This window comes from Eurosta solidaginis, chromosome 5 (genome assembly GCF_040869045.1).
Source record: "Eurosta solidaginis isolate ZX-2024a chromosome 5, ASM4086904v1, whole genome shotgun sequence".
Lineage (NCBI taxonomy): Eukaryota > Metazoa > Arthropoda > Insecta > Diptera > Tephritidae > Eurosta > Eurosta solidaginis.
In genome coordinates, this window is record NC_090323.1 from 71,556,114 (window position 1) to 71,569,161 (window position 13,048).

At 36.0% G+C, this 13,048-nt stretch overlaps 1 pseudogene; it reads left to right on the forward strand.

Moving 5' to 3' along the window:
• The first annotated feature begins 7,546 nt into the window (after positions 1-7,546).
• LOC137254177 (glycerol kinase 3-like) lies at positions 7,547-10,819 on the forward strand (annotated as a pseudogene).
• Positions 10,820-13,048: the final 2,229 nt, after the last annotated feature.

Sequence of the window (13,048 nt, forward strand, 5' to 3'; positions counted from 1 at the left end):
TAACGCATTTGTTTTGGTTACTCGACGTCTCCGTTCTCGTGTAGCCTACATATTACGTTTTTTTTTAATTTGCTTACCGGGCTAAAGGTAAGCATGCTTAAAATACGTAAGTCGTTTTGTTCAACAAATTTAAGTAGATAACTCATCTGTTTGCATCAGAGCGACAATTTTTGAGATAGTTATTAAAACTGTTTAAAGGTTGTCAAACGTTGTTTCTCGTTGTACATCCTTTAATTCTAGAGTTAAATTGATAAATAACGTGTACGAATTTGTTTAACGCATTTGTTTTGGTTACTCGACGTCTCCGTTCTCGTGTAGCCTAAATATTGCGTTTTTTTTTTTAATTTGCTTACCGGGCTAAAGGTTAGCATGCTTAAAATACGTAAGTCATTTTGTTCAACAAATTTAAGTAGATAACTCATCAGTTGTTCGCATCAGAGCGACAATTTTTGAGATAGTTATTAAAACTGTTTAAAGGTTGTCAAACGTTGTTTCTCGTTGTACATCCTTTAATTCTAGAGTTAAATTGATAAATAACGTGTACGAATTTGTTTAACGCATTTGTTTTGGTTACTCGAGGTCTCCGTTCTCGTGTAGCCTACATATTGCGTTTTTTTTTTAATTTGCTTACCGGGCTAAAGGTTAGCATGCTTAAAATACGTAAGTCGTTTTGTTCAACAAATTTAAGTAGATAACTCATCAGTTGTTTGCATCAGAGCGACAATTTTTGAGATAGTTATTAAAATTGTTTAAAGGTTGTCAAACGTTGTTTCTCGTTGTATATCCTTTAATTCTAGAGTTAAATTGATAAATAACGTGTACGAATTTGTTTAACGCATTTGTTTTGGTTACTCGACGTCTCCGTTCTCGTGTAGCCTACATATTACGTTTTTTTTTAATTTGCTTACCGGGCTAAAGGTTAGCATGCTTAAAATACGTAAGTCGTTTTGTTCAACAAATTTAAGTAGATAACTCATCAGTTGTTTCTGTTGTCATGGTCCATGCTTCTGCCCCATATAGCAGGACGGATAAGGATAAGTGACTTGTAGAGTATGATTTTCGTTCGCCGAGAGAGGACTTTACTTTTCAATTGCCTACCTAGTTCAAAGTAGGATTTATTAGCAAGATTGATTCTTCGCTGTATTTCAGTGCTGATGTTGTTGCTAGTGATGATGCTGGTTCCCAAATAAACGAAGTCTGTTACTATTTCGAAATTATGGCTGCCAACAGTAGCGTGGTTGCCAGGGCGCGTATGCGCTGACTCTGTGCTGGATGACAGCAGGTACTTATTATTGTCCTCATTCACCATCAAACCCATCTGTATGTATCAAAAGGAAGGTATTAAAGAATATTTTAAAAGGGAGTAGGCCATAGTTCTATAGGTGGACGACTTTTCGAGATATCGCCATAAAGATGGACCATGGGTCACTCTAGAATTTGTTTGTACGATATGGGTATCAAATGAAAGGTGTTAATGAGTATTTTAAAAGGGAGTGGGCCTTAGTTCTATAGGTGGACGCCATTTAGAGATATCGCCATAAAGATGGACCAGGGGTCACTCTAGAATTTGTTTGTACAATATGGGTATCAAACGAAATGTGCTAATGAGTATTTTAAAAGGGAGTGGGCCTTAGTTCTATAGGTGGACGACTTTTCGAGATATCGCCATAAAGGTGGACCAGGGGTGACTTTAGAATTTGGTAATAGTCTAGTTGAGGGGTAAAAAGATATTAACGAAAAACCGAAAAAAGACCCGCGGGTACCTTCGTAGTATTTTTGCGCAGAACACCTTTCTGCGTTGGCGGCCTTCGGCCGCGCTTATAAAAAATAACCCTGGGCTACGCCATGCCAAGTCCGGGTGTGTGGTATAACCGCGGCTACCGCCACGGTGATGCACAATTTTTTTTGGGGGTACAATACAACAACAACCACATGGAAATCGTCAACTTCAACTGCAAATAACTCCGGACAGAGATAAAATTTTTCTTTTCCGCCATCGGATTATTGTTCTAGAGATTAATACGCGTCTTTTGACACCTCTCTCGATATTTTTGGTAGCGTATTAGCAGTCGACCCCTCAACTAGACTATTACCTAGAATTTGTTTGTACGATATGGGTGTCAAACGAAAGGCGATAATGAGTATTTTAAAAGGGAGTGGGCCTTAGTTCTATAGGCGGACGCCTTTTCGAATATCGCCATAAAGGTGGACCAGGGGTGACTCTATAATGTGTTTGTACGATATGGGTATCAAATTAAAGGCATTAGTGAGGGTTTTAAAAGGGAGTGTTGGTAGTTGTATATGTGAAGGCTTTTTCGCGATATAGACCAAAATGTGGACCAGGGTGACCCAGAACATCATCTGTCGGGTACCGCTAATTTATTTATATATGTAATACTACGAACAGTATTCCTGCCAAAATTCCAAGGGCTTTTGATTTCGCCCTGCAGAACTTTTTCCTTTTCTTCTACTTAATAATGTAGCGATCACACCCATTTTACAAAGTTTTTTTCTAAAATTACCATGTTTTATCCCTTTTTTCGTATTTGGTATAGAATTATGGCATTTTTTTTAATTTTTCGTAATTTTCGATATCAAAAAAGTGGGCGTAGTCATGTCGGATTTAGGCCATTTTTTATACCAACACAAAGTGAGTTCAGATAAGTACGTGAACTTAGTTTAGTAAAGATATATCGATTTTTGCTCAAGTTATTATGTTATCGACCGTGCGGAAGGACAGACGGCCGACTGTGTATAAAAACTGGGCGTGGCTTCAACCGATTTCGCCCTTTTTCACAGAAAACAGTTATCGTCCTAGAATCTAACCCCCTACCAAATTTCACAAGGATTGGTAAATTTTTGTTCGACTTATGGCACTAAAAGTATCCTAGACAAATTAAATGAAAAAGGGCGGAGCCACGCCCATTTTGAAACTTTCTGTTATTTTTGAATTTTGTTGAACCATATCATTTGGAGTTGAATGTTAACATAATTTACTAATATACTGTAAATATATTAAATTTTTTGTTAAAATTTTACTTAAAAAAAAAAATTTTTTTTAAAAGTCGTTCTCCGATTTTGCTAATTTTTATCAAGCATACATATAGTAATAGGGGTAACGTTCCTGCCAAATTCCATCATGATATCTTCAACGACTGCCAAATTACAGCTTGCAAAACTTTTAAATTACCTTCTTATAAAAGTGGCCGGTGCCACGCCTATTGTCCAAAATTTTACTAATTTTCTATTCTGAGTCATATGTTCAAATTCACCTACCAAGTTTCATCGCTTTATCCGTCTTTGGTAATAAATTATCGCACTTTTATGGTTTTTCGAAATATTCGATATCGAAATAGTGGGCGTGGTTATAGTCCGATATCGTTCATTTTAAATAGCGATCTGAGATGAGTTCCCAGGAACTTACATACCAAGTTTCATCAAGATGCCTCAAAATTTACCTAAGTTATCGTGTTAACGGACTAAAGGACGGACGGACGGACATGGCTCAATCAAATTTTTTTTCGATACTGATGATTTTGATATATGGAAGTCTATATCTATCTCGATTCCTTTATACCTGTACAACCAACCGTTATCCATTCAAAGTTAATATACTCTGTGAGCTCTGCTTAACTGAGTATAATAAAACGGAGAATAATTTTGCAACAAGTACCTATTTGGACTGAGTAGACAACTGACAGGTAAAGGACTCTGCCATATCCCGATGTAAGATTTTTAATTAATGTCTGTGTCAAGAGGAATGACATAAACACAAGGTGCCATATAACTTCCGAGAGATGCATGTGAGTTTCTGCAAACTCCCAAGTCTCTCCTAAAAATGAAATTATTTACTTTTTGAAACTCCGTTCTGAATAACGAACAAAACAGAAACAGTACTGAATGTTTTATTTTTCAGAAAAAATGTGAATTGGGTACACATTTTAAGATTTGATAGTTTCTTTTGATCTCCGTTTGTAATACAAAACTTGATATTGACGGTATACGGTCCCAAGATCCAACATTTACCTACGTAAACCAAGCATTGAGGTAGGCCCATTGAGCAGAAAGAGTTTCCTGATGTAAAAATATAAAGGAGCAGAGGTTTTACAGCAACGATGCTTCAACAAATCAAAACTGATAGATTTACCTGATGGTAAAAAATATATAGGCTTATCAGAACTTTGAATTAAGCAGCTCTGGCTAACCCCGGAATCGTTTCGACAAACAGGAAATACTCCCAACCATATGATCAAACCCGACAGACATTGTTCTGGATTTCTCGATCTTTCCACCTGCCTCTGCCCTCTCGTATCCTCTTCCTTTCTTAATTCCTCGCCCATCTGCATTTTCTAGTTAACCTTAATCGGCTCATTCAATTTCCTTTCCGCATTTTCTCTTATCTAAATTTAACTCTTGGTATTATTCTTAAGCTTATCCTTATTCTTTATCTTCCTGTTCCGGCCACCGTGGTGTGATGGTAGCGTGCTCCGCCTATCACACCGTATGCCCTGGGTTCGCTCTCCGGGCAAAGCAACATCAAAATTTTAGAAATAAAGTTTTTCAATTAGAAGAAAATTTTTCTAAGCGGGGTCGCCCCTCGGCAGTGTTTGGCAAGCGCTCCGGGTGTATTTCTGCCATGAAAAGCTCTCAGTGAAAACTCATCTGCCTTGCAGATGCCGTTCGGAGTCGGCATAAAAAACATGTAGGTCCCGTCCGGCCTATTTGTAGGGAAAATCAAGAGGAGCACGACGCAAATTGGAAGAGAAGCTCGGCCTTAGATCTCTTCGGAGGTTATCGCGCCTTACATTTATTTTTTTTATTCCTGTTAACCTCTTTTTACTCCTTTTAACTTCTTGATGTCTTTTACGGAGTACTTAGCAACTTTTTGAAGTTCCAACTATGTGTATCTGCCCACTGGCACAGGTAGGGCGTGACTGTTCCTTTGGAAAAAGGATTTCCTTTCTCTCATCATGAAGGCAAAGCGGTCAGTGATTGTGGCTAAGTTCCTAAAGATTTAGTTTCTTAAATTATTCATCTCTAACACCTTTGCCTGAATGCTGCAGTGCCTGTTGGCAAAGTTAGATGCGGCCTGAAGCGACCACTTGCAGCTGTTGACGGCCTTAAACAAAGTGATGTGGGAGTTAAGCACGGTGTTCGAGTAAATGCCCAAGACACCTGGGCATATTATATATTAAATCGATTCCAAAGAAATTTCTTTAGGTTAAACAAAAATTATTACAATTAGACAGCTTTTGATTCGTATAGAGTTACAGAATAAGACTCCAAGACTTCCGCTTGGAAGAAACTAGCCAACTTGGCAATACGGATTAACAGCGACAGCGTAAGTTGCTTAGAGAGGACCTGAGCTCTTCCACCACAGTCCATATATCCATCTTAGGATTTACTTATGGCGTGTAATGCACATCATCATTTTCCCTCCATAGGTTATTTACTACGGCCACATTCTCCTACAAAGCCCTTAGATAAGGCTTTATTAGTCTTCATGTCCCAAAATGGGATGATATTCTCCTGCGAGATTAAAAATGCAAAATTTGCATGCAGAATCTTTCAGAAGTAAATTTCCCAAGGGTGATTTGATGCTTCATTGTATTCCATAATTCGCTCTTTTGGTTACTCTCTAAGTCTCTCTGAGTTAAAAATATAATTTGCGTTATACAAGTAGGCCTAAGCCAACAAGTTCACTGCTTCAAACTTAAAATTTATATTTTATTTTAAGGCAATCCTACACAATACTTTAAACATATTTTTGTCAATTTTGTGTTTTTTTGAAAAAGGGGACATAATTTTTCCCCCTTCTCGTCTCCTTCAAAAAAACAACCATGCTTACGGAGTGCCACTTTTTAAGAAAGATACGTACGAAACCTTGTGTAATTGAATCATGGAATCGCTTTCGTGTATTCGAGAGAAAAGTTTAACGGAAGATTTCTTGTCTTTTCCATGATGGCAGCGGCAAGTTTCCAAGGAGGTAACGATATTCATATTTGAAAGAAAAAGAAGGAGATAGAGACCTCTGCTGAATTGGGAGGGACAAGTAGTTATAAGAACAAGCGGGATCGGTGCTCTTAATTTAAAATTTGTCAAGAGTGCTAAAAAAGTCTTATGAAAACAAATATTGCTCACGACTAGCATAGATTTTAGTGTGCCCTTTTGGTTAATTACATTTCAGTGATATTAGTTTTTATTCGCCCTGCCTTTTAGCATTATAAAAACACTACAAGGTGTAACCTGACGTTCATGACGTTATTGACGTTATCCGCTATGACAAAATTTTCTAAGTTCTCATTTACACACATACATATGTGGTCTTTTTCTGAAACAATAACAAATTGGAAGATTTTATTTTGTTAATTTTGCATAATAAAACTATAAGAAGGAAAACTCATTCTCTCGTCTTGGCCGCCATAATGGTTTTTTGATTTTTAAATCACCCTCTTAAATTTTGTGGAAATGCCAAACCAAAGAAAACACAATCAGAACATGTTTGGTTTATCATTTTTCAATTTTTTAAATGCCAGATAAATAAAAATATATGATATTAGTGGAAAAGTGCATATTGGGAGCAACAAGAAGATCAAGGCTTCCTCTACCTATCGCCCTCAACTCAGTGATGATCTCCCATAACTTGCCCACGTCAGCAAAGACGCTGCAGCTCCATGCAGTTAAGCTGAACATCATCTTCCAGTTGGAGTAGTTAGTATAGAGGCTGACGTCACCAGCTGTATGGCAAAATCCCGTCGCTGTGGTATAGAGGTAGAGTGCCGGCCCATCCCTCAAAAATGGGATCGAGTGTTCGTCTGCATTACTTTAGCACCAAAAGTTCGTCCACCTTAGCAGATAAATTTTAGGGTGGTCATAAAACATATAACATAAATTTGAAGGAAAGCTTGGCCTGATTTTTTCGGATATATAAATTTCTGAAGAATGTGTTTTAGAAGAGGATCGTGGCATGATGCAGGAAGCTTGAATATAATATGTGAGCTGAAAAGTCTAGAATGCGGCTGACCATTATGATTCCTTGCCCAAAAAACTTCTTTCTAACGACTGAAAAGTCTGGTCTGCCTAATATTTGTGTGTAATAAAAAAATATCTTACTGTTTTTTTTTTTTTTTGTTATGAATACAAAACCAAAATAAAAAATATAAATGTGAGAGCAGTGAGGTGAGAATTTTAAATTTTTTTAAACTTCATTTGCCTCTCATCGGTTTTACCTGGTAATATTTTTATCATCAATTTTTGGATTTCTTTTTATTTGGAAATGAACTTAAAAAAAGTTGTGGCCAACCCAAGGCGAGTTTATACAGGCGATACCATGGCAACATACATACATTTACCATGTATTTTGTTTTTGTAATTTCGATGGACTAATGTCAAAATCATAATCGGCCTGGGCGAAATTCTGTATGTCAAAATCGAAATTCGCTTCAATGTGTTATGTCAAAGTCGGACGATTCTGACGTTTTCATTAAAAACAAAATTTTTGCATAATGCTTTTAAATATGCATTTGCTATTTGCTTAATAACGTGAATGCCTGATAACGTGAATTATAATGTGAATTACTTGCACCGTATGTCAGGATTGCCTTTAAGCACATGCTTTAACTCTTAAAATAAAATGGCTTGAAGTAAATGTACCTGCAGTGTCTGCGGCAATGGAAAAGGGTACGTGTCTTTTTGGCACACTTGATACATGGATTTTATGGGTAGATATGCTAAATAAAAATTTGTTTACAACAATATATAATCACTTCTTACATTCATGATCTTACAGAATCTTACTGGTGCCAACATAAATGGTGTACACCAGGCCGGGTCGATTTGTGGGGAGGCAAACAAATTGCTCTGTGAAAATCGTATTCTAGGGATCAAAATAAGAAACTTTGCCGAAGGAACCATACCTCTAAAACGAATTCTGATGTCCCCCCCCCCCCCCTTTGGGTCGTAGGGGCAAATTTTGAAAAATCCCACTTTGAAATGCCTATGTTTTTTGTTTTTGGAGTTTATTTTTCTTTTTAGAAATTTATTTAGTCAGAAATTATGTAAATGAAAAAATTAATTTAACTTAGTAATAGAAAAGAAATAAAAAAAAATTATTAGAAATTAGCGTCTTTACAACCCCCTTTTAAAACCAAGGCATCACTGTGATGCATTTGCATGTCGTAAACATTGTTGTATGGGTTTTTTATTCAACCGTTTTAAAAAATGAAGGTATCACTGTGACACAATTGCAGATCGTAAAATTGCTTGTGTTGTTTTTTTTAAGCCATCACAAGACACAACAGGTAGAATTGAAATTGCCCCTACCCAAAAGTTTGACCCAAATTGGGGGACATCAGAATTCGTTTTAGAGGTATGGTTCCTTCGGCAAAGTTTCTTATTTTGATCCCTAGAAGACGAATTTCACAGAGCAATGAGCGATTTTTAAATCGACCCGCCCTAGTATACACTAAACAAATGTCACCAACGCCGGCTACACAAGTCTAATGATAGGACACAAAACTTGGTAAATTTTTTGGTATTCCTATGCAAATACTTCCACGTATACGCTCAAACTTGGAAATATATAGCTACGTTATTGGAGGCGTCTTGAATGTTCTACCGATACCAGGAGTAAAATTTGTGTCAAACAATTTATATTTCTTTAATAATTTGGGAAAAATATAAAATTAAAAAATTGCTTCAAATAAATGTTTTCATACATTTGAAAAAGCAATATGGGCAATCCCCGATTATTAAAATTTATATTTCTGTTTAGTAAACTTTCTATTTATGACATGTATAGTGCATTCGGGAACAATCAGCTGTTTTGTTAGACCAGCAACAAACAAAAGCCTGTCAAAGCGCTTGTATTGTCGACGATAGCTGCTTTGTCTTAGGAAATACAGGTAAACAATTAATCGAATCTAATCGTTTACTTTCGTTGGTAGCATATTAGTTGCAGCCAAAATCGCCTGCCTATTATTCATTAGAGGGTGCTATTTGTAATGCCGGTTCAACAGTCAATTAACTAAAGCAAGGACTGCGCATAAGTATAGAAATTAATTCCAATGACAACGTTGTTGAGGTGTTAAACACATTTCTGGGAGAAACTTCTATTATATCATCTTCTTGTTCGTCGGGAATGTTGAATGCGGAATTTGGCTTGGCAGCAAAGCGTTCAGAGATTAGATTTGTACCTGCATTTCGTGGACTATATGCACCATATTGGCGCTACGATACACGGGGGTGAGATAAAAAATAATTTAAAAAAAAAAAATCATTCAATTTTGTATGTTGAATACAAACTTTGCTGAATTTCTTTATCTTTAGAGTTTTGTTGGGATTTACTAGCCAAACAACTGCGGAAAATGTTACCCAAGCTGCCTATGAATCAACCGGATTTCTATAGTTGCTATGCAGCTAAACGCGATACACCCACATGGCATCGCCAATATAATAAAGAGCGTTTAATATTTTGTGGCGAATATGCCGAAAAGAATGCATTCGTGCAATTTATTGCAGATATTGTTGGTTGCTTGCTGGAAAGGCCACAGATACCATCACCAGCAGGATTAGGCACAAAGATATGCGCTGATATTACTATGTTGTTGTTGATGTTGATGTTGGTGATGGTGTTCTTGTAGCAGTGATTCGCCCCATCCAATAGGTGCGACCCATCACAAATTGTGATCAATGTCGGGAGTCCAAGGAAAATTGCTGTCTGCTGGGGTGGACCATAATGAGAGCGGTGTTAGAGGCGTTGGTTCCACAATGCAGTTGAAGAGATGGTTGGTGTCATGTGGGGACACGTTACAAGGAGGACATGTGTTTTTTTTTCACCAAAATGTAGATCTTGATCAAACGTCACACCCCAGATGTTGGGGTGTAAGACAGTCGATAGCGTAGTGACATTGACGTGGATGTTTAAAATGGTCGACATTTGGGACGTCCATGTTGTAAATAAAAAAAAAAACTGGAGAGATCAGGGAGGTGGCCGTTTATTTTGTTGCAAAGCTCATCGATCTGTGGGCCTGGCTCTGTGGCCATTATTGTGCAGTCATGCGTAGGAAACCATAGTAACTCCTTCTGGTGGCGAAGGTAGCTTTGATATGTAGACCTTAAACAAAAATGGAGATAGGAAACCAACCAGATAATTTTCGTTCCACCTTTTAAGACTTGGGGGAAGGGTATACCCTTCCTGGTCTTGCAGTAACGTGCCATGTTTGACCGTATCAAAAGCTTTTGATAGGTCTAGCGCAACGAGTACTGTTCTATGGTGGGGGTTTTGGTTTAAACCGCAATTTATCTGGGTGCTATTGGCATTTGGCGCGGTGGTTGTGCTATGAAGATTTCTAAAGCCATTCTGATGACAGGCTAGTTTCAAATTTGCTTTGAAAAAGGGGAGCAAAATGGCTTCAAGTGTATTGGCTACTGGCGATAGGAGAGATATCGGACGATAATAATCTCATATGTTAGCTAGTTTCCCAGGCTTTAATAGCGGAACCACCACCATTTTTCGGGGATGACGAAGGTGGAAAGGGACAAGATGAAGACATGTGCTAGATAATTAAATCCCTCTTTTCCTAGGCTATTAGGCTAGGGTATTACTATGAATGTTGTATCATTGTTGCAGGCAAAAGTTATGTACCCACCCCCAGTGGATGCATTTAGCCCAACAGCTACAGCGTCTCGTAAGAATATATAATTTAAATCGTTTAGAATATTTTTGTTTATCTTTTTTTGATTTTGTATAGGACAAGAACAGCTTTATAAACGATGGAATTACGCGGTCAAAAAATGCGATTTTATGGAAAAGTACTAAACTGCATAATTCCGAAGTATTATTTCGATTTTAATGTTGCAATCATTGAGCGTATTAACTTATTCATTCCTTATGTTTGGAACATTCTTTTCCATTAAAATATTTGTGGAATCGCTGTATATATTTGGAATATTCGTAAAGGGCTCGTTCGTAAACCAGAATATAGATTCTTTGTAGTATACACTGTCAAACAAGGTGCTCACAAAAAGGTCCAGTTAAATGAAAAACGTTTGGTCTATTCACGTCATCATGTTTATCAATTTATCTGTTTAAAAACTATTTCTGTTCAGCTCATTTTGCTTTTGGAATAAAGTAAAAGCAGATGACCTGATAAGCACGCCTACGTGAATAGATAGATTCTTTTAATTATTTTATAATTTTTCGTTTTTATTTCAGATTTATTTCGGTGGAACTTCTATTTATTACAATTAAATATTTTAGTGTTTTAACAAAACCTAAACATATATATGTAAAGTTAGTCGTACGAATAATAATGCAACAAGTTTTAATGAAAATGAATATAAAGAATAATTAAATTGGTATCAAAAGCAAATAACACAAATAAATAACTTTTTAATAGTATTTTGGAATTGAAAACAATATATATCCAGCTTCCTTTTAGAAATTTTATTTATAACCTTTAAGCAACGAGCCGTTTTGATTATTTTACGCTTAGCTGCAAACGATTTGGAAACAAAAAATCAAAGTTTTGAAAACATTTTGAGAAAACTTTTGAAATACTCAAATTACGTTTACTCTGCTCGCTTTCCAACTTTCCTTCCAACGGTATGGTTATTGTAAATTTTTTATACATAAAAATCTCGAGGGATGATATATATTTTGATTATTTTACGCTTAGCTCTAAACGATTTGGAAACAAAAAATCAAAGTTTTGAAAACTTTTTGAGAAAACTTTTTAAATTTTCACATTACGTTTACTCTGCTCGCTTTCCAACTTTCCTTCCAAAGGTATGGTTTTTGTAAATTTTTTATACATAAAAATCTCGAGGGACGATATATATTTTGATTACTTTACGCTTATCTCTAAATGATTTGGAAACCAAAAATCAAAGTTTTGAAAACTTTCTGAGAAAACTTTTTAAATACTCACATTACGTTTACTGTGCTCGCTTTGTAACTTTCCTTCCAACGGTATGGTTATTTTAAATTTTTTATACATAAAAATCTCGAGGGATGATATATATTTTGATTATTTTACGCTTAGCTCTAAACGATTTGGAAACAAAAAATCAAAGTTTTGAAAACTCTTTGAGAAAACTTTTTAAATTTTCACATTACGTCTACTCTGCTCGCTTTCCAACTTTCCTTCCAACGGTATGGTTATTGTAAATTTTTTATACATAAAAATCTCGAGGGACGATATATATTTTGATTATTTTACGCTTAGCTCTAAACGATTTGGAAACAAAAAATCAAAGTTTTGAAAACTTTTTGAGAAAGCTTTTTAAATACTCACATTACGTTTACTCTGCTCGCTTTCCAACTTTCCTTCCAACGGTATGGTTATTGTAAATTTTTTATACATAAAAATCTCGAGGGACGATATATATTTTGATTATTTTACGCTTAGCTCTAAACGATTTGGAAAAAAAAATCAAAGTTTTGAAAACTTTTTGAGAAAACCTTTAAAATACTCACATAACGTTTACTCTGCTCGCTTTCCAACTTTCCTTCCAACGGTGTGGTTATTGTAAATACCCTTTTTAGATATAAAAATATCAAGGGACGATATATATTCAGCATGAAATCTGAAATTAAAAATATACTACGGTGTTGGGTGGTGCTTGTGTATAAAAAAACGTCCGCGCTAATATTTAGATGATGTGGCTGCTGTAATAAAAAAAATATAAAAAAATATATATTCATATACAATTACAAATAATTATGGCTGGTGTAAATAGTTATACTTCACCTTATAACTTAATTTTGAGGAATTTTTGAACCCCATCAACCTTCGTTTAGCCTTTTGGACCTTTAAGCGTTTGTTAAGACTACGGATACGAAAGTGAATGTGGCATTTGAAGAATAACCGTTTCACGTTTTCGGGTACTTGGACCTGAGCGCTACTGTCTACTAAACGCTTATGTATATTTTTGCAATTAGAAATTTCTAATGCGTTAGTATTGTTAAATATTTTCTCCATTGTTTTCACGCTCTGTAGGAGACTTCCATTCGGCTTTTTTAAAAATCTTTTGCTTGTTTGGTCTA